The following is a 20,166-nucleotide window of genomic DNA, read 5'->3' as shown; positions in this document are numbered from 1 at the left end:
AACGCCACAGACCGTGGTGTTTTCTCCTGATAAGTCATCCAGCCGCGCGGGCCCAACCCACTCCATCTTCCCTATCCTCTGGCGACGATCGAGCTAACGCACGAACAGAGAGGGTTCTCTCTCGCCCCTTCCCTCACCCCTCACCAAATCCTCAAGATATACTCATTCCACCCCTCAAATTCATGGATCTGAGGCCCCTAAGCATCCTCAAGGTACCCTTGCCCCTTCCCTCCAATTTATTTCGATTGAATCCTCTTCTTTTTTATGGCGGTTCTTAGATGAGTAGATGGTTTATTCATTTTAGGGAAAACATTGTAGTTGGTAGATTATTTTAGATGATTGATAGGTACTAGATGATGCGTTGTTGAATTTTCAGGCCATATTAATTCGGATTTGTGCCTATATAGGCTATCAATACGTTGTCATAGGAACCCACATGAAGAGATATGATGAACACTTGATGGTTGTATATGGTACGGTTTGTTTGAGATCTTGGTTTGGTTATAGATGATTAATGTTTGCATATGTTGTCGCATGGGATATTATCAAGAGAGATGATGGTTGTATGTGATATTGTTTGTTTGATAATCTTGCTTGGTTTATAAATGATGTGTGTGCATGTGCTAGCAAATTGGTTTTTTGTTTGCAAGTAAGTTCATTATGTTCAGATGATGTGTGTATGTGGTACAAAAATATATGATGTGTGGGGTATGTGTCGGAGTCTAGGATCTGCGTCCAAGAAACTTCTCCAAGAACTAGGGTTCGAACTCTAGGGGGCTTTGCTTGGCGACCTAAGACACTGCGACAACTACGGCTGGACTGCCACTGGCACACTGGCTCTCACCGGACACGAAGGGGATGTGTGAGCTACCCAGGTTCGGCCCATCGTGCTGGTGTAAATCCCCTACTCCTGCCTATGCTGGATTGCTCTGTAATAGAGAGCTTGTGGCTCGAGGTACATGAGAGGTTGGGAGAATGGCTCGATCCCCTTACATGGAGGCAGTGCTGCCCCTTTGTAGTGCCTTGGCCCTCTTCCCCGAAAATATGAGGGGGAAAGGGTGGCCATAGGGCGGCAATTCAAAGGAGGACAGGCGCCCAGGCCTCTCCTCACTAAAGGCGGTCTCCACCTGGTAAAGTAGTCTTCATGACGCACTGGTGGGCTCGGCGATGACCTCTGCTCTGGCGTGTCGATCCGTCCTAATCTTCTTTCACCAAAGAGGAAATGCTTTGGGACTTGCTTTGGGGGAGACAGACATCGCTTCTCCCTTATAACCAGAATGGAAACCGGGGTTGGTCATGCCCCACCGTCCTTATCCTGACAGCGGGACGTCATCCATGTGATGGGCTCGAAGCCCCGTGGCCGGCGTCGTACGACCTGCCTCATGAGGCGACCTTGTGAGGGGAGCCTCGCGAGGCAGCCCGGTGCTTGGCGGCCTCGGTAGGGCTCTGCCTGGCGGCAAGGGGCATCGCGAGGCACGCCCCTCGTGAGGCGTCTCCTTGTGGAGCGGCCGGAGCAGGGCCACCTGTCATGGGCAGGCCCAGGTGCCGCCCTTTTGGCTAGAGGCAGATGGGCCGTGGTACCCTGGTTCCCACTGGGCCGACAGTAGCCCCGGGGCCCGCGGCATGCACGTTCCAACCGTTAGGAGCGAAACAGCGCGGGGCCCATCGAGCTGTCGGGCCCAGAGGGTGACGCATGGCGGGTTTTATGGGGCGGTATACTGTTAGCAAACATTGCATGGAAAACAAAAAAAATCTACGCACACGCAAGATCTATCCATGGAGATGCATAACAACGAGAGGGGAGAGTGTGTCTACGTACCCTCGTAGACCGTAAGCGGAAGCGTTTGATAAGGCGGTTGATGTAGTCGAACTTCTTCGCGCTCCAACCGATCAAGTACGGAACGTACGACACCTCCGCGTTCTACACACGTTCAGCTCGGTGACATCCTCTGCCTTCTTGATCCAGCAAGACAGCGAGGTAATGAATGAGTTCCGGCAGCACGACAGCGTGGTGATGGTGAAGCTATCTCCGTAGGGCTTCGCCTAAGCACTACGAAAAATTGACCGGGGGTGTAAACGGTGGAGGGGGGCGTCGCACATGGCTAAGACAACGTCATGGTTGTGCTAGGCGCCCCCTCCCACATATATATAGGTGGGGGTGGAGGGAGCAGCCAGAAGGCGCCCCCAAGTAAGCCGAATCCTACTTGGGGTACTCCCCCAAGTGGCGCCCCCCTTCCTTATCTGGAGTGCGGGAGGAAGGAAGAAGGAGGTGGCGCCCCCCCCTTTCCCTTTTCTCCTTAGGAGGGAAAGGCAGGAGGGGCCACCCCCTCCCCTTTCCTTCTCCATAGGGCCATCCAGTCAAAGGAGGGGCGCGCCAGCCCCCTTGTGGGCTGGTCTGTCCCCCCTTTGGCCCATAAGGCCCATATCTTCCCGGGGGTGCCCGGAACCCCTTCCGGTGACCCGATTTCTTCCCGGTGCGTCCCGAAACACGTCCGGTGTCCAAATATCATCGTCCTATATATAAATCTTTACCTCTCGACCATTTCGAGACTCCTCGTCATGTCTCTGATCTCATCCGGGACTCCGAACAACATTCGGTCACCAAAACATATAACTCATATAACATTATATCGTCAACGAACGTTAAGCGTGCGGACCCTACAGGTTCGAGAACTATGTAGACATGACCGAGACACCTCTCCGGTCAATAACCAATAGCGGAACCTAGATGCCCATATTGGCTCCTACATATTCTACGAAGATCTTTATTGGTCGAACCGTTATGACAACATACGTAATTCCCTTTGTCCATCGGTATGTTACTTGCCCGAGATCTGATCGCCGGTATCTTCATACCTAGTTCAATCTCGTTACTGCAAGTCTCTTTACTCATTCCGTAATACATCATCTCATAACTAACTCCTTAGTAATTTGCTTGCAAACTTATGATGTGTATTATCGAGAGGGTCCAGAGACACCTCTCCGATACTCGGAGTGACAAATCCTAATCTCGATCTATGCCAACTCAACAAACACCTTCGGAGATACCTGTAGAGCATATTTATGATCACCCAATTACGTTGTAATGTTTGATAGCACACAAGGTATTCCTACGGTATCCGGGAGTTGCATAATCTCATAGTCGGAGGAATATGTATTTGACATGAAGAAAGTAATAGCAATAAACCGAACGATCAATATGCTAAGCTAACGGATGGGTTTTATGTTGGAAATATGCCCTAGAGGCAATAATAAAATGGTTATTATTATATTTCCTTGTTCATGATGATTGTCTATTGTTCATGCTATAATTGTGTTATCCGGAAATCGTAATACATGTGTGAACACATAGACCATAACATGTCCCTGGTGAGCCTCTAGTTGACTAGCTCGTTGATCAATAGATGGTTACGGTTTCCTGACCATGGACATTGTATGTCATTGATAATGGGATCACATCATTAGGAGAATGATGTGATGGACAAGACCCAATCCTAAGCATAGCACTAGATCGTGTAGTTCGTTTGCCGAGGCTTTTCTAATGTCAAGTATCATTTCCTTAGACCATGAGATCGTGCAACTCCCGGATACCGTAGGAATGCTTTGGGTGTGCCAAACGTCACAACGTAACTGGGTGGCTATAAAGGTGCACTACAGGTATCTCCGAAAGTGTCTGTTGGGTTGGCTCGGATCGAGACTGGGATTTGTCACTCCGTATGACGGAGAGGTATCTTTGGGCCCACTCGATAATGCATCATCATAATGAGCTCAATGTGACCAAGAGATTGGTCACGGGATCATGCATTACGGTACGAGTAAAGTGACTTGCCGGTAACGAGATTGAACGAGGTATTGGGATACCGACGATCGAATCTCGGGCAAGTAATGTACCAATTGACAAAGGGAATTGTATACGGGATTACTTGAATCCTCGACATCGTGGTTCATCCGATGAGATCATCGAGGAGCATGTGGGAGCCAACATGGGTATCCAGATCCCGCTGTTGGTTATTGACCGGAGAGTCGTCTCGGTCATGTCTGCGTGTCTCCCGAACCCGTAGGGTCTACACACTTAAGGTTCGGTGACGCTAGGGTTGTAGAGATATTAGTATGCGGTAACCCGAAAGTTGTTCGGAGTCCCGGATGAGATCCCGGACATCACGAGGAGTTCCGGAATGGTCCGGAGGTAAAGATTTGTATATAGGAAGTCCAGTTTCGGCCACCGGGAAAGTTTCGGGGTCACCGGTATTGTACCGGGACCACCGGAAGGGTCCCGGGGGTCCACCCGGTGGGGCCACCTATCCCGGAGGGCCCCATGGGCTGAAGTGGGAAGGGAACCAGCCCCTGGGGGCTGGTGCGCCCCCGATGGGCCTCCCCCTGCGCCTAGGGTTGGAAACCCTGGGGGTGGGGGCGCCCCACCTGACTTGGGGGGCAAGTCCCCCCTTGGCCGCCGCCCCCCCTTGAGATGGGATCTCTAGGGGCCGGCGCCCCCCAGGGCCCCTATATAAAGGGGGGAGGGAGGGCTGCGCACCCAAGCCCCTGGCGCCTCCCTCTCCCCCCATAACACCTCTCCCTCTCGCTGAGCTTGGCGAAGCCCTGCCGAGATCCCCGCTGCTTCCACCACCACACCGTCGTGCTGCTGGATCTCCATCAACCTCTCCTCCCCCCTTGCTGGATCAAGAAGGAGGAGACGTCTCTCCCAACCGTACGTGTGTTGAACGCGGAGGTGCCGTCCGTTCGGCGCTAGGATCATCGGTGATTTGGATCACGACGAGTACGACTCCATCAACCCCGTTCTCTTGAACGCTTCCGCTCGCGATCTACAAGGGTATGTAGATGCACTCCTCTCTCTCGTTGCTAGATGACTCCATAGATTGATCTTGGTGATGCATAGAAAATTTTAAATTTCTGCTACGATCCCCAACATTTTGTCCATCACATCATTCTCCTAATGATGCGATCCCGTTATCAAATGACAACACATGTCTATGGTTAGGAAACCTTAACCATCTTTGATCAATGAGCTAGTCTAGTAGAGGCTTACTAGGGACACAATATTTGTTTATGTATTCACACATGTATTTAAGTTTCCGATCAGTACAATTCTAGCATGAATAATAAACCTTTATCATGAATAAGGAAATATAAAGTAACAACTTTATTATTGCCTCTAGGGCATATTTCCTTCAGATGCCCCCACTCCCCAGGACGCCCCGGTAATCGTCGACCAGGGATAAAGACTGGGCACACATGGCGCAAGCACATCATTGCTCCCCATCTCCATCTCGCCCTTCATCTTGCGCGTGAGTAGCTTCCTTGTTCTCTTCCTCCAACTTCCAATCCTCCTCCTCGTCGTGGCCCCCGATAAGAAGTCTGCGACTGCTGAGGCCTCCTCCAGCAAGGGCGTCCCGGCGGTGGAGCCTGGTCCAGCCCTGCTGCCATCCACCATCACCAACGAGAATGCGCTGACCAGGGCTCGTCCCATGTTGGCCTCCGTGCACCACGAGGGAGGCGCCACCAAGATCTGGCTGGGCTCGCACCCACGGCGCCACCCCGGGTCCACGGTGGTCCCCGTCTTCTTCCACTCGCTCTTCACCGGGTTGGTGTCGCCCTTCTCTAACTTTCTCCTTGCCATCCTTGAGCACTACGAGATTCGCCTCCTGCATCTCCATCCCAACTCCATCCTTGTCCTCTCTCTCTTCACATACTTCTGTGAGGCCTTCTTGGGAGTGATGTCGTCTGTGGCGCTCTTCCAAACTTTGTATAGCCTGCGGGTCTCTCCTCGGGGAACCACCACTCCGGGGACGCCTCCTTCCGCATTGACGATGAGATGCGCAAGATCTTCATCGACATGAAGATCTCGAAGAAGGTGGAGAACTTCAGGTCGCACTGGGTTTATGTCGACGCCCTGCGGACCACCCCCTCCTGGCGGTCCCGACAGAGCCGGCCGAGAAGATCCCCCGTTGGGAACACAAGAAACTCGGCAATGTTGTCCTGAGGACGATTTTGATGAGGCTGGTGGAGTTGCGCGAGGCCGGGCTTACAGTGGGCATGGTCGCCCAGGAGTTCCTCAGCCACCGCATCGCGCCCGTGTAGAAACGCTCACACCCAGTGTGGGAGATTGTCGGTGTCAAAACCGACGGACCTCGGGTAGGGGGTCCCGAGCTGTGGACCTAGGATCAATGGGGAACAAGGGTGAAGGACACGGCGTTTACCCAGGTTCGGGCCCTCTCTAAGAGGTAAAACCCTACATCCTGCTTGATTGTATTTGATGTGTATGGTATGATTAAAGAGTCGATCTACCTTGAGATCATGCAAGCTAAACCCTAGGTTGGTGAGGGATTGGATGTTGCTCTTGTTGGGGAACGTAGTAATTTCAAAAAAATTCCTACGCACACGCAAGATCATGGTGATGCATAGCAACGAGAGGGGAGAGTGTAGTCTACGTACCCTCGTAGACCGTAAGCGGAAGCGTTTATCAACGCGGTTGATGTAGTCGCACGTCTTCACGATCCGACCAATCCAAGTACCGAACGCACGGCACCTCCGAGTTTTGCACACGTTCAGCTCGATGATGTCCTCGCCTTCTTGATCCAGCAAGACGGGCGAAGTAGTAGATGAGTTCCGGCAGCACGACGGCGTGGTGACGGTGTTGGTGAAGAACAATCTCCGCAGGGCTTCGCCGAAGCAATACGAAAACAATGACGGAGGATAAACTAGAGGGGACGGGGTTGCCAGCACACGGCTTGGTGTTTCTTGATGTGTCTTTGGTGCTAGCCCTGCCTCTCTATTTATATGTTGAGCCCTGGGGTCGAAACTTGGAGCAAAAGCCTCCTCAAAGTCGGTTTTGCCCGAAAGACAAGAGTCCCACTCGAACTCCAGGACCAAACGCCACAATCCTTGGTGTCTGGCCCAGGGCCAGACGCCAGGGTCTCCGGCGTTTGGCCCCTGGCCTCCGCAAAACTCCTTTTGCACCGACTTATAGCCCCGTGGGCCTGACCCCTTGGCCTAACCATATCATCCAATATATGAATCTTTACCTCCGGACCATTCCAGAGCTCCTCGTCATGTCCGTGATCTCATCCGGGACTCCGAACAACATTCGGTCACCAACATACATAACTCATATAATACTATATCGTCAACGAATGTTTAAGCGTGCGGACCCTACGGGTTCGAGAACTATGTGGACATGACTGAGACACCTCTCTGGTCAATAACCAATAGCGGAACCTGGATGCCCATATTGGCTCCTACATATTCTACGAAGATTTTTATCGGTCAAACCGCGTAACAACATACGTTGTTCCCTTTGTCATCGGTATGTTACTTGCCCGAGGTTCGATCGTTGGTATCTCAATACCTAGTTCAATCTCGTTACCGGCAAGTCTCTTTACTCGTTCCGTAATACATCATCCCGCAGCTAACTCATTAGTTACAATGCTTGCAAGGCTTATAGTGATGTGTATTACCGAGTGGGCCCAGAGATACCTCTCCGACAATCGGAGTGACAAATCCTAATCTCGAAATACGCCAACTCAACAAGTACCTTCAGAGACACCTGTAGAGCACCTTTATAATCACCCAGTTACGTTGTGACGTTTGGTAGCACACAAAGTGTTCCTCTGGTAAACGGGAGTTGCATAATCTCATAGTCATAGGAACATGTATAAGTCATGAAGAAAGCAATATCAACATACTAAATGATCAAGTGCTAAGCTAACGGAATGGGTCAAGTCAATCACATCATTATCCTAATGATGTGATCCCGTTAATCAAATGACAACTCATGTCTATGGCTAGGAAACATAACCATCTTTGATCAACGAGCTAGCAAGTAGAGGCATACTAGTGACACTCTGTTTGTCTATGTATTCACACATGTATCAAGTTTCCGGTTAACACAATTCTAGCATGAATAATAAACATTTATCATGAAATAAGGAAATAAATAATAACTTTATTATTGCCTCTAGGGCATATTTCCTTCAGTCTCCCACTTGCACTAGAGTCAATAATCTAGTTCACATCGCCATGTGATTTAACACCAATAGTTCACATCACCATGTGATTAACACCCATAGTTCACATCGTCATGTGACCAACACCCAAAGGGTTTACTAGAATCAATAATCTAGTTCACATCGCTATGTGATTAACACCCAAAGAGTACTAAGGTGTGATCATGTTTTGCTTATGAGAGAAGTTTAGTCAATGGGTCTGCCACATTCAGATCTGTATATATTTTGCAAATTTCTATGTCAACAATGCTCTGCACGGAGCTACTCCAGCTAATTGCTCCTACTTTCAATATGTATCCATATTGAGACTTGGAGTCATCTAGATCAGTGTCAAAAATTGCATCGACGTAACCCTTTACGACGAACCTTTTGTCACCTCCATAATCGAGAAACATATCCTTATTCCACTAAGGATAATTTTGACCGATGTCCGGTGATCTACTCGTAGATCACTATTGTACTCCCTTGCCAAACTCAGTGTAGGGTATACAATAGATCTGGTACACAGCATGGCATACTTTATAGAACCTATGGCTGAGGCATAGGGGAATGACTTTCATTCTCGCTCTATCTTCTGTCGTGGTCGGGCTTTGAGTCTTACTCAATTTCACACCTTGTAACACAGGCAAGAACTCTTTCTTTGACTGTTCCATTTTGAACTATTTCAAAATCTTGTCAAGGTATGTACTCATTGAAAAAACCTATCAAGCGTCTTGATCTATCTCTATAGATCTTGATGCTCAATTTGTAAGCAGCTTTCACCGAGGTCTTTCTTTGAAAAACTCCTTTCAGATACTCCTTTATGCTTTCCAGAAAATTCTACATTATTTCCGATCAACAATATGTCATTCACATATACTTATCAGAAATGTTGTAGTGCTCCCACTCACTTTCTTGTAAATACAGGCTTTACCGCAAGTCTGTATAAAACTATATGCTTTGATCAACTCATCAAAGCGTATATTCCAACTCCGAGATGCTTGCACCAGTCCATAGATGGATCTTTGGAGCTTGCACATTTTGTTAGCACCTTTAGGATCGATAAAACCTTCTGGTTGCATCATATACAACTCTTCTTTAATAAATCCATTAAGGATTGCAGTTTTGTAAACCATTTGCCAGATTTCATAAAATGCGGCAATTGCTAACATGATTCGGATAGACTTTCAGCATCGATACGAGTGAGAAGATCTCATCGTAGTCAACACCTTGAACTTTGTCAAAAACTTTTTTTGACAAGTCTAGCTTTGTAGATAGTAACACTACTATCAGCGTCCGTCTTCCTCTTGAAGATCCATTTATTTTCTATGGCTTGCCGATCATCAAGCAAGTCAACCAAAGTCCACACTTTGTTCTCATACATGGATCCCATCTTAGATTTCATGGCCTCAAGCCATTTCGCGGAGTATGGGCTCATCATCGCTTCCTCATAGTTCGCAGGTTCGTCATGGTCAAGTAACATGACCTCCAGAACAGGATTACCGTACCACTCTGGTGCGGTTCTCTCTCTGGTTGACCTACGAGGTTCGGTAGTAACTTGATCTGAAGTTACATGATCATCATCATTAGCTTCCTCACTAATTGGTGTAGGAGTCACAGGAACAGATTTCTGTGATGAACGTACTTTCCAATAAGGGAGCAGGTACAGTTACCTCATCAAGTTCTACTTTTCTCCCACTCACTTCTTTTGAGAGAAACTCCTTCTCCAGAAAGGATCCATTCTTAGCAACAAAGATCTTGCCTTCGGATCTGTGATAGAAGGTGTACCCAACAGTCTCTTTTGGGTATCCTATGAAGACACATTTCTCCTATTTGGGTTCGAGCTTGTCAGGTTGAAGCTTTTTCACATAAGCATCGCAACCCCAAACTTTAAGAAACGAAAACTTTGGTTTCTTACCAAACCACAGTTCATATAGTGTCGTCTCAACGGATTTAGATGGTGCCCTATTTAACGTGAATGCAGTTGTCTGTAATGCATAACCCCAAAACGATAGTGGTAAATCGGTAAGAGACATGATAGATCGCATCATATCTAATAAAGTACGGTTACGATGCTCGGACACACCATTATGCTGTGGTGTTCCAGGTGGCGTGAGTTGCGAAACTATTCCGCATTGTTTCAAATGAAGACCAAACTCGTAACTCAAATATTCTCCTCCACGATCAGATCGTAGAAACTTTATTTTCTTGTTACGATGATTTTCCACTTCACTCTGAAATTCTTTGAACTTTTCCAATGTTTTAGACTTATGTTTCATTAAGTAGATATACCCATATCTGCTCAAATCATGTGTGAAGGTCAGAAAATAACTATACCCGTCGCGAGCCTCAACACTCATCGGACCGTATACATCAGTATGTATTATTTCCAATAAGTCAGTTGCTCATTCCATTGTTCCGGAGAACGGAGTCTTAGTCATCTTGCCCATGAGGCATGGTTCGCAAGCATCAACTGATTCATAATCAAGTGATTCCAAAAGCCCATCAGCATGGATTTTCTTCATGCGCTTTACACCAATATGACCTAAACGGCAGTGCCACAAATAAGTTGCACTATCATTATTAACTTTGCATCTTTTGGATTCAATATTATGAATATGTGTATCACTATGATCGAGATCCAACAAACTATTTTCATTGGGTGTATGACCATCGAAGGTTTTATTCATGTAAACAGAACAACAATTATTCTCTGACTTTAAATGAATAACCGTATTGCAATAAACATGATCAAATCATAGTCATGCTCAACGCAAACGCCAAATAACATTTATTTAGGTTTAACACTAATCCTGAAAGTATAGGGAGTGCGCGATGATGATCATATCAATCTTGGAACCACTTCCAACACTCATCGTCACTTCACCCTCAACTAGTCTCTGTTTATTCTGCAACTCCTATTTCGAGTTACTAATTTTTAGCAACCGAACAAGTATCAAATACCCAGGGGCTACTATAAACACTAGTAAGGTACACATCAATAACCTGTATATCAAATATACCCTTGTTCACTTTGCCATCCTTCTTATCCACCAAATATTCAAGGCATTTCCGCTTCCAGTGACCATTTCCTTTGCAGTAGAAGCACTCAGTTTCAGGCTTTAGTCTAGCTTTGGGCTTCTTCACGAAAGTGACAACTTGCTTGCCATTCTACATGAAGTTCCCTTTCTTTCCCTTTGCCCTTTTCTTGAAACTAGTGGTCTTGTTAATCATCAACACTTGATGCTCTTTCTTGATTTCTACCTTCATCGATTTCATCATCATGAAAAGCTCGAGAATCGTTTTCGTCATCCCTTGCATACTATAGTTCATCACGAAGTTCTACTAACTTGGTGATGGTGACTAGAGAATTCTGTCAATCACTATTTTATCTGGAAGATTAACTCCCACTTGATTGATGCGATTGTAGTACCCAGATAATCTGAGCACATGCTCACTGCTTGAGCTATTCTCCTCCATCTTTTAGCTATAGAACTTGTTGGAGACTTCATATCTCTCAACTCGGGTATTTGCTTGAAATATTAACTTCAACTCCTGGAACATCTCATATGGTCCATGACGTTCAAAACGTCTTTGAAGTCCCGATTCTAAGCCGTTAAGCATGGTGCACTAAACTATCAAGTAGTCATCATATTGAGCTAGCCAAACGTTCATAACGTCTGCATCTGCTCTTGCAATAGGTCTGTCACCTAGCGGTGCATCAAGGACATAATTCTTCTGTGCAACAATGAGGATAAACCTCAGATCACGGATCCAATCCACATCATTGCTACTAACATCTTTCAACTTAGTTTTCTCTAGGAACATATAAAAAATAAAATAGGGGAGCTACACGCGAGCTATTGATAACATAGATATGCTAATACTACCAGAACTAAGTTCATGATAAATTAAAGTTCAATTAATCATATTACTTAAGAACTCTCACTTAGATAGACATCCCTCTAATCATCTAAGTGATCACGTGATCCATATCAACTAAACCATGTCCGATCATCACGTGAGATGGAGTAGTTTTCAATGGTGAACATCACTATGTTGATCATATCTACTATATGATTCACGCTCGACCTTTCGGTCTCAGTGTTCCGAGGCCATATCTGCATATGCTAGGCTCGTCAAGTTTAACCTGAGTATTCCGCGTGTGCAACTGTTTTGCACCCGTTGTATTTGAACGTAGAGCTTATCACACCCGATCATCACGTGGTGTCTCACCACGAAGAACTTTCGCAACGGTGCATACTCGGGGAGAACACTTATACCTTGAAATTTAGTGAGAGATCATCTTATAATGCTACCGTCAATCTAAGAAAAATAAGATGCATAAAAGATAAACATCACATGCAATCAATATAAGTGATATGATATGGCCATCAGCATCTTGTGCTTGTGATCTCCATCTCCGAAGCACCGTCATGATCACCATCGTCACCGGCGCGACACCTTGATCTCCATCGTAGCATCGTTGTCGTCTCGCCAACTATTGCTTCTACGACTATCGCTACCGCTTAGTGATAAAGTAAAGCATTACAGGGCGATTACATTGCATACAATAAAGCGACAACCATATGGCTCCTGCCAGTTGCCGATAACCCGGTTACAAAACATAATCATCTCATACAATAAAATTTAGCATCATGTCTTGACCATATCACATCACAACATGCCCTGCAAAAACAAGTTAGACGTCCTCTACTTTGTTGTTGCAAGTTTTACGTGGCTGCTATGGGCTGAGCAAGAACCGTTCTTATGTACGCATCAAAACCACAACGATAGTTTGTCAAGTTAGTGCCGTTTTAACCTTGTCAAGGACCGGGCGTAGCCACACTCGATTCAACTAAAATTGGAGAAACTGACACCCGCTAGTCACCTGTGTGCAAAGCACGGCGGTAAAACCAGTCTCACATAAGCGTACACATAATGTCGGTCCGGGCCGCTTCATCCAACAATACCGCCGAACCAAAGTATGACATGCTGGTAAGCAGTATGACTTGTATCGCCCACAACTCACTTGTGTTCTACTCGTGCATATAACATTTAGAAACATTACAACCGGGCACTAATCCAGCCCTCAGACCATTAGCGTTTTCAACCCTCGGATCTACTGTTCTGTATGCTCTTGGCCGTTGGATGCACCTTCAGGGCAGCTAGGAGCGCTACACGGAGTGGCCGATGCTCCGGTAACAAAATCAGCAATCCATTGTTATTTGGGCCAGCTGGGCCAATTCCAATCTCAGTAGCTTCTCACGAGAATAAAAAACGGCAGGGAAAAGCAGTGCGTGTGACTGTGCGCATGCCTGGTCCGCGTGATCTTGCGGGGGCGAGCCCAGGTGCGGCAGGGATAGCAGCGAACCGTCTCTGTCGATTGAAATCCCGTACCCGGTGATTGAGGAAGAAAATCAATGTTGCCAGACTTTAATGGTGGGTGATTGCAGGTCATTTACCATGTCCATCTGTGCTCTTTCTTAATCCATGCGTGTCCATATAGTTTTCTTCCGCCCCGTTCTTCCTTCCCTACCCTTTCGTCACTTCATCTTCTCCGCTCCTTCCTTTCCAATTTCTTTCTCCCTCAAATCTAAAACTCATCTTTATTGATCTTGTCGTTTCTACTCTCTGGATGCAGATGCTCCGAGTTGTGACGGATTCGAGCTCATCTTCCCTGATGGCTCTGTGGAGAGGCAGTGACCGCGTGAGGTCGCAGCGGCAGCGGTGGTGGCGACTTGCCCGGTGGAGTTGACGAGAGGCGACGACGAGGGTGGGGCTTAGGCGATGGCGACGGCGGATGCTTCGGCGCGAGGAGCTTCTTCACTACCCTTGTCGCCATCTCGCAGCAGGTCGGATCAATTTCGACCCCCATCTTGTGCAGATCCATCCATATCGAACTGGCATCATCCTGCTGTTCCTGATTGCCTCTGAGGGTGTGACTGCTCATATGTTATAATTGATGGTACAAGGTGTCTTGTCCAGGATTGCTGCCGATGGTTCACATTCTATAGCAGACGCATGATGAATTAGAATTATCTACCTGCTCTTGGCATTCTAATTATATATCTATCAAGAGACTATCATTAATTCATTATTGTTCTATCGGGGAAGAAAATTGTCATTGTTAGTGCATCCAAATGTTTGATACGTGTTCTCTGATTGCTTAAAAAAGGGATTAACAGTGGATATAGATGAGTGTTTCACATTCGAAAATTCATGGCCTGTAAATTCGAACTTACACCTTCCTCTCTACTGCTTTCAAATTAGATCTACAGGTTAATACTAATTGAGGTAATTTAGGTCTGCTAGCAACAGGTGGAATCGTTTGAGGTGCACAGGAGCACCCTTTTTGCTATTCTGTTGCATTTATTTTTGTTCCATGGTGTTACTAGATTCCAATCATGCAATTGTTTAGGTTACAAAAGGAAAATCTTAGTGTGCCGGTGAGCATGAAGAAGAATTCACGTGTTGCTTTGAGGTGTTATCAATATTTTGTCCTCCGAAATAGCTTCTGAACTAACCTAGGTACACATGCAAATTCCATGAAAATGTACTAACCGATTACCGCCATTATAAAGTAATTTTTAGGAGGACAGGGGTCATTGGTTTGGTTTGATTATTTATTTTGTTATAGAACATGCATGTAATATGCAATGCGGTATTGAAGATTATATGGTTGCTCCTTATGAAGCAGATACACATATGATATGCAATTATTGTTTGTGAACAAACTTATTGATAGTGTAATTGCCGATGATTCAGATTTTGCACCATTTGGCTGCTCTACAGTAAGTGCACTGGTACAGCTGTTTTCCCTGTTCTCAACATGTTCTGTTACCCTCCCCCCTTCTTCAATTACTTATTCTATCATTTTTATGTATTCTGTTGTGTGTGCCTAAGATGATGAATTACAGAATGTTCTTTTTCCAAAAGGTCCACGAAGCTTTCAGTGTGATGTTTTTCTAGCTTTGCAGTTTAGAACCTTCTCTTCAAGCTAATACAAAGTAGCATGGACGATTTCAGGTAATCAAGCACCTGAGGTACAATGATTTCAGGTAATACGAAGTAGCTTTATAAGTGACTCGAAGTTATGTGATTATAAATGTGACATGAAAAATAATGTACTCAATACAACATAACCTTTATTACAATACTGACATATTTCTTTTCTGTCACATTTATAATCATATACCTTCCAAGTCTGTAGCATTGCACGAAGAAGGGTTGTTGATATGAAGTAGCTTGTGACTGGTTATGTTGGATTGAAATGCATTATTATTTTTCTGTCACATTTACAATAACGTAACTTCAAGTCTGTAGCATTGCCTCTTTAAATTGATATAAAATAAGTAAAAAATATATTAATTTTCTATTTTCTCATATGATGGAATATGAAATAAAGCAATGCAATCACAACAAATGAACGAAATAAAGCAGCACTATCAAACAAGTGACCGCCCATCACATGTATGAGGATGGACCAAATTAACTCAAAAAATTACTAATATATATAGAGCGCATGATGGTATTAAAACAATATATAATCTCTACATATATATTTGTGTCAATCCTAACATTAGAGTGCGAAAATATATGGGCGCGGCAACGCGCGCCATAAATGATCTAGTCTACGCATAAAACCAGGCTCGGATGCCACTGTTGGGGAACATAGTAATTTAAGAAAAATTCCTACGCACACGCAAGATTATGGTGATGCATAGCAACGAGAGGGGAGAGTGTAGTCTACGTACCCTCGTAGACCGTAAGCGGAAGCGTTTATCAACGCGGTTGATGTAGTCGTACGTCTTCACGATCCGACCGATCCAAGTACCGAACGCACGGCACCTCCGAGTTCTGCACCCGTTCGGCTCGATGACGTCCTCGCTTTCTTGATCCAGCAAGACGGGCGAAGTAGTAGATGAGTTCCGGCAGCACGACGGCGTGGTGACGGTGTTGGTGAAGAACAATCTCCGCAGGGCTTTGCCTAAGCACTACGAAAACTATGACGGAGGATAAACTAGAGGGGACGGGGTTGCCGGCACACGGCTTGGTGTTTCTTGATGTGTCTTTGGTGCTAGCCCTGCCCCTCTATTTATATGTTGAGCCCTGGGGTCGAAACTTGGAGCAAAAGCCTCCTCAAAGTCGGTTTTGCCCGAAAGGCAAGAGTCCCACTCGGACTCCAGGACCAAACGCCACAATCCTTGGTGTCTGGCCCAGACGCCATGGGCCTCGGCGTCTGGCCCAGGGCCAGACGCCACGGTCTCCGGCATTTGGCCCCCTGGCCTCCGCAAAACTCCTTTTGCACCGACTTATAGCCCCGTGGGCCTGACCCCTTGGCCTAACCATATCATCCAATATATGAATCTTTACCTCCGGACCATTCCGGAGCTCCTCGTCATGTCCGTGATCTCATCCGGGACTCCGAACAACATTCGGTCACCAACATACATAACTCATATAATACTATATCGTCAATGAACGTTTAAGCGTGCGGACCCTACGGGTTCGAGAACTATGTAGACATGACCGAGACACCTCTCTAGTCAATAACCAATAGCGGAACCTGGATGCACATATTGGCTCCTACATATTCTACGAAGATTTTTATCGGTCGAACCGCATAACAACGTACGTTGTTCCCTTTGTGATCGGTATGTTACTTGCCCGAGGTTCGATCGTTGGTATCTCAATACCTAGTTCAATCTCGTTATCGGCAAGTCTCTTTACTCGTTCCGTAATACATCATCCCGCAACTAACTCATTAGTTACAATGCTTGCAAGGCTTATAGTGATGTGTATTACCGAGTGGGACCAGAGATACCTCTCCGACAATCGGAGTGACAAATCCTAATCTCGAAATACGCCAACTCAACAAGTACCTTCGGAGACACCTGTAGAGCACCTTTATAATCACCCAGTTACGTTGTGACGTTTGGTAGCACACAAAGTGTTCCTCTGGTAAACGGGAGTTGCATAATCTCATAGTCATAGGAACATGTATAAGTCATGAAGAAAGCAATATCAACATACTAAACGATCAAGTGCTAAGCTAACAGAATGGGTCAAGTCAATCACATCATTCTCCTAATGATGTGATCCCGTTAATCAAATGACAACTCATGTCTATGGCTAGGAAACATAACCATCTTTGATCAACGAGCTAGTCAAGTAGAGGCATACTAGTGACACTGTGTTTGTCTATGTATTCACACATGTATCAAGTTTCCGGTTAATACAATTCTAGCATGAATAATAAACATTTATCATGAAATAAGGAAATAAATAATAACTTTATTATTGCCTCTAGGGCATATTTCCTTCAGCTCTAGCCCCGAAGACTAAAACCCTCTGATTTATATAGACACCAGTAGGGTTCGGGTTACATGCGATCGGTTACAACAAAGAAAAGATCATGCTAAATCTTGACTTGGAGGGCACACCACGGCTCCGAAGATCTCCTATCCGATTATGGATCCACACCCTGGCTCGGTTCCATAGTAGCATCAATCCGGCCCATAAGCAATGGGTCGGCGGCCCGAGGACCCCTTAATCCAGGACTCCCTCAGTAGCCCCCGAACTAGCCTCCCATGACAGGGTTTGTGATCGATATCCGCATATCCCATAATCTTTGGCTTGCGAGGCGATCGAGTTCTGCATTTTGTCTTGTGCGTGTTCGGAGTTGAGAGGTGTCCGGAATCCGGAGTATTGTCTTAACTTAGCCCTGAAGGCCAAAGTGCTCCAATGTGAACAGTACCCTCGCCTGACAACTTTTGGTGAAGGGTCGCGTCCGGTCAGAACACCGAACGGTTGGAAGTTCTCGATACGCGGCTCGAGGCTGCCCCTCCATTGGCATGTTTCATCAAGGCATATATCGTGCCCCGTTTTTTAGTGGATATGATCAATGATTTTCATTATCCCACCCACGCATAACGTCACAAGCATATCGGGAAGTGGAGAGGCCCGCGACATGGGAAAAGGAACCCTTGGCTTCTCCGCGGCCCACAAAAAGGGGAACAGCCGCAGTTACTAGCCTACGCCTTCTTCCACCTCTCGTTGTCACCTTTCCAATCTCCAGAGCTCCAGCGCCCTGCCTCATTCTTCAGCGAAGAGTCCTTTCCCCACTTCTCCCTAGCTTCGGCCATGGCCGGATCCGGTGCCAACGGCAAGTGGGAGGCCTCCGTCGCTACCAACAACGACATCGAGGAGCTGAAGCGAGCCGGTTACTTATCGGCCTACGTCGCTCACTGGGCCCCTGAGGAGGGCCAGGTCATCCTCACGCCCAAGCCATGCGAGAGGGTGGTGTTCCTCCCCCACTTCATCTGGGGGCTGGGATTTCCTTTGCACCCATTCGTTCGGGGTTTGATGTTCTTTTAGGGGCTGGACTTTCACGATCTAACCCCCAACTCCTTCCTCCACATCTCGGCCTTCATCGTCATTTGCGAGGCCCTTCTGCGAGTCCAGCTGCATTTTGGGTTGTGGCTGAAGGTGTTCAACGTTAAGCCGAAGATAGTCGGTGGTGCCTAAGCGGACTGCGGTGGAGCGATGACCAGCAAGCTCACTCGAGTTCAATGGCCAGAGGGCACATTCATCGACACCGTCAAGGTGTGGTAGAAGGAATGGTTCTATATTACGGAACCACGGGACGCGGCCTGGGCGGCAGCTTCCACTACAGGAATTAGGTACTTTGTCGTGTGCCATGGCAGACGGCAAAGGATAGGTTCACGGACGGCAAATGTCTTTGTCGTTTGCTGGCAGACGACCCCACTTCCAGCACAGAAAACCACGGTAAAGGGCTACTTTGTCATCTGCATAAATATAGCGGGCAGCAAAGACCTTTGTCGTCTGCCATATAGGCAAAACAGACGGCAAAATAATTGGACGACATAGCAATGAGGTTAGCCCATTAGGTGGCTAACGGCAAACTTTGTCGTCCGTCTACAGATGGCAAAGAGACAAGCTCCTTTGCCGCCTGCCAGGTGACGTCAGCTGGCCTTAGGTGGCTACTGGCAGACTTTGTCGTCCGCCACCGACGACAAAGTCACACCAGCCTTTGTTGTCTGCCACCGACGGCAAAGTGACCAAATGGGTCAGACCCAGTGCTCCCAGGTTGCATAGGTTGCTGCCATGTGTCACCTTTGCCGTTAGTGGCAGTCGACAAAGAGACCTTTGCCGTCAGTGGCAGACGGCAAAGAGCCCTTTGTCGTTAGTGGCAGACGGCAAAGTGCCTGTATTGCCCCTTTTTATTCTGTTTTTTTGTTAATCCAAGCATTTGCACAGCAAACAATATGTGCAAGCTTCACAACAAATATATGATATCCAACACATACATTTCATCCATACATACATAGTTTCATCCATATTACAATAGTTTCATCCATATGTAGCAAGTGTCACATTGTTCATCGATACAAAATCAAGACAGAAAGTAAACACAAAGCACTCCATCAATGCAAGCTTCCGTGAAGTGAATCAAATATGGAAAATGGGAGATAAGAAAGTTAGAAGAAGACTAGAAGAAGAAGAAGAAGTATGTGACATTTATGAGGTTACCAAGGTTATTATGCCATTTTTTACCCAAGTAAGCTAATTATGCCATTTTTGACATAAGTAAGCTAAGTATAGGTCATTATTGAGCTAACCTAGGTAATTATGCCATTTTGAGTTAACTAAGCATATTATGTCATTTTGGAGGAAACAAAGCTAAGTATAGGTCATTTTAGAGCTAACTTAGGTAAAATAGGTCATTTTGGAGCTAAGTAAGCTTATTATGTCATTTTAGAGGAAAATAAGCTAAGTATATGCCATTTATGAGCTAACCAAGGTTATTATGCAATTTTTGACCTAAGTAATCTAATTATGTCATAAATGAAATAAATAAGGTAAGTATAAGTCATTATTGAGCTAACCTAGGTAATTATGCCATTTTTGAGTTAACTAAGAATATTATGTCATTTTGGAGGAAACAAAGCTAAGTATAGGTCATTTTAGAGTTAACTTGGGTAAAATAGGTCATTTTGGAGCTAAGTAAGCTTATTAAATCATTTTGGAGGAAAATAAGATAAGTATTTGACATTTATGAGCTAACCAAGGTTATTATGCAACATTTGACCTAAGTAAGCTAATTATGTCATAAATGAACTAAATAAGCTAAGTACAGGTC

The sequence above is a fragment of the Aegilops tauschii genome, chromosome 2 (assembly GCF_002575655.3).
Source record: "Aegilops tauschii subsp. strangulata cultivar AL8/78 chromosome 2, Aet v6.0, whole genome shotgun sequence".
NCBI lineage: Eukaryota > Viridiplantae > Streptophyta > Magnoliopsida > Poales > Poaceae > Aegilops > Aegilops tauschii.
Note: the sequence above shows the minus strand (reverse complement) of the source record.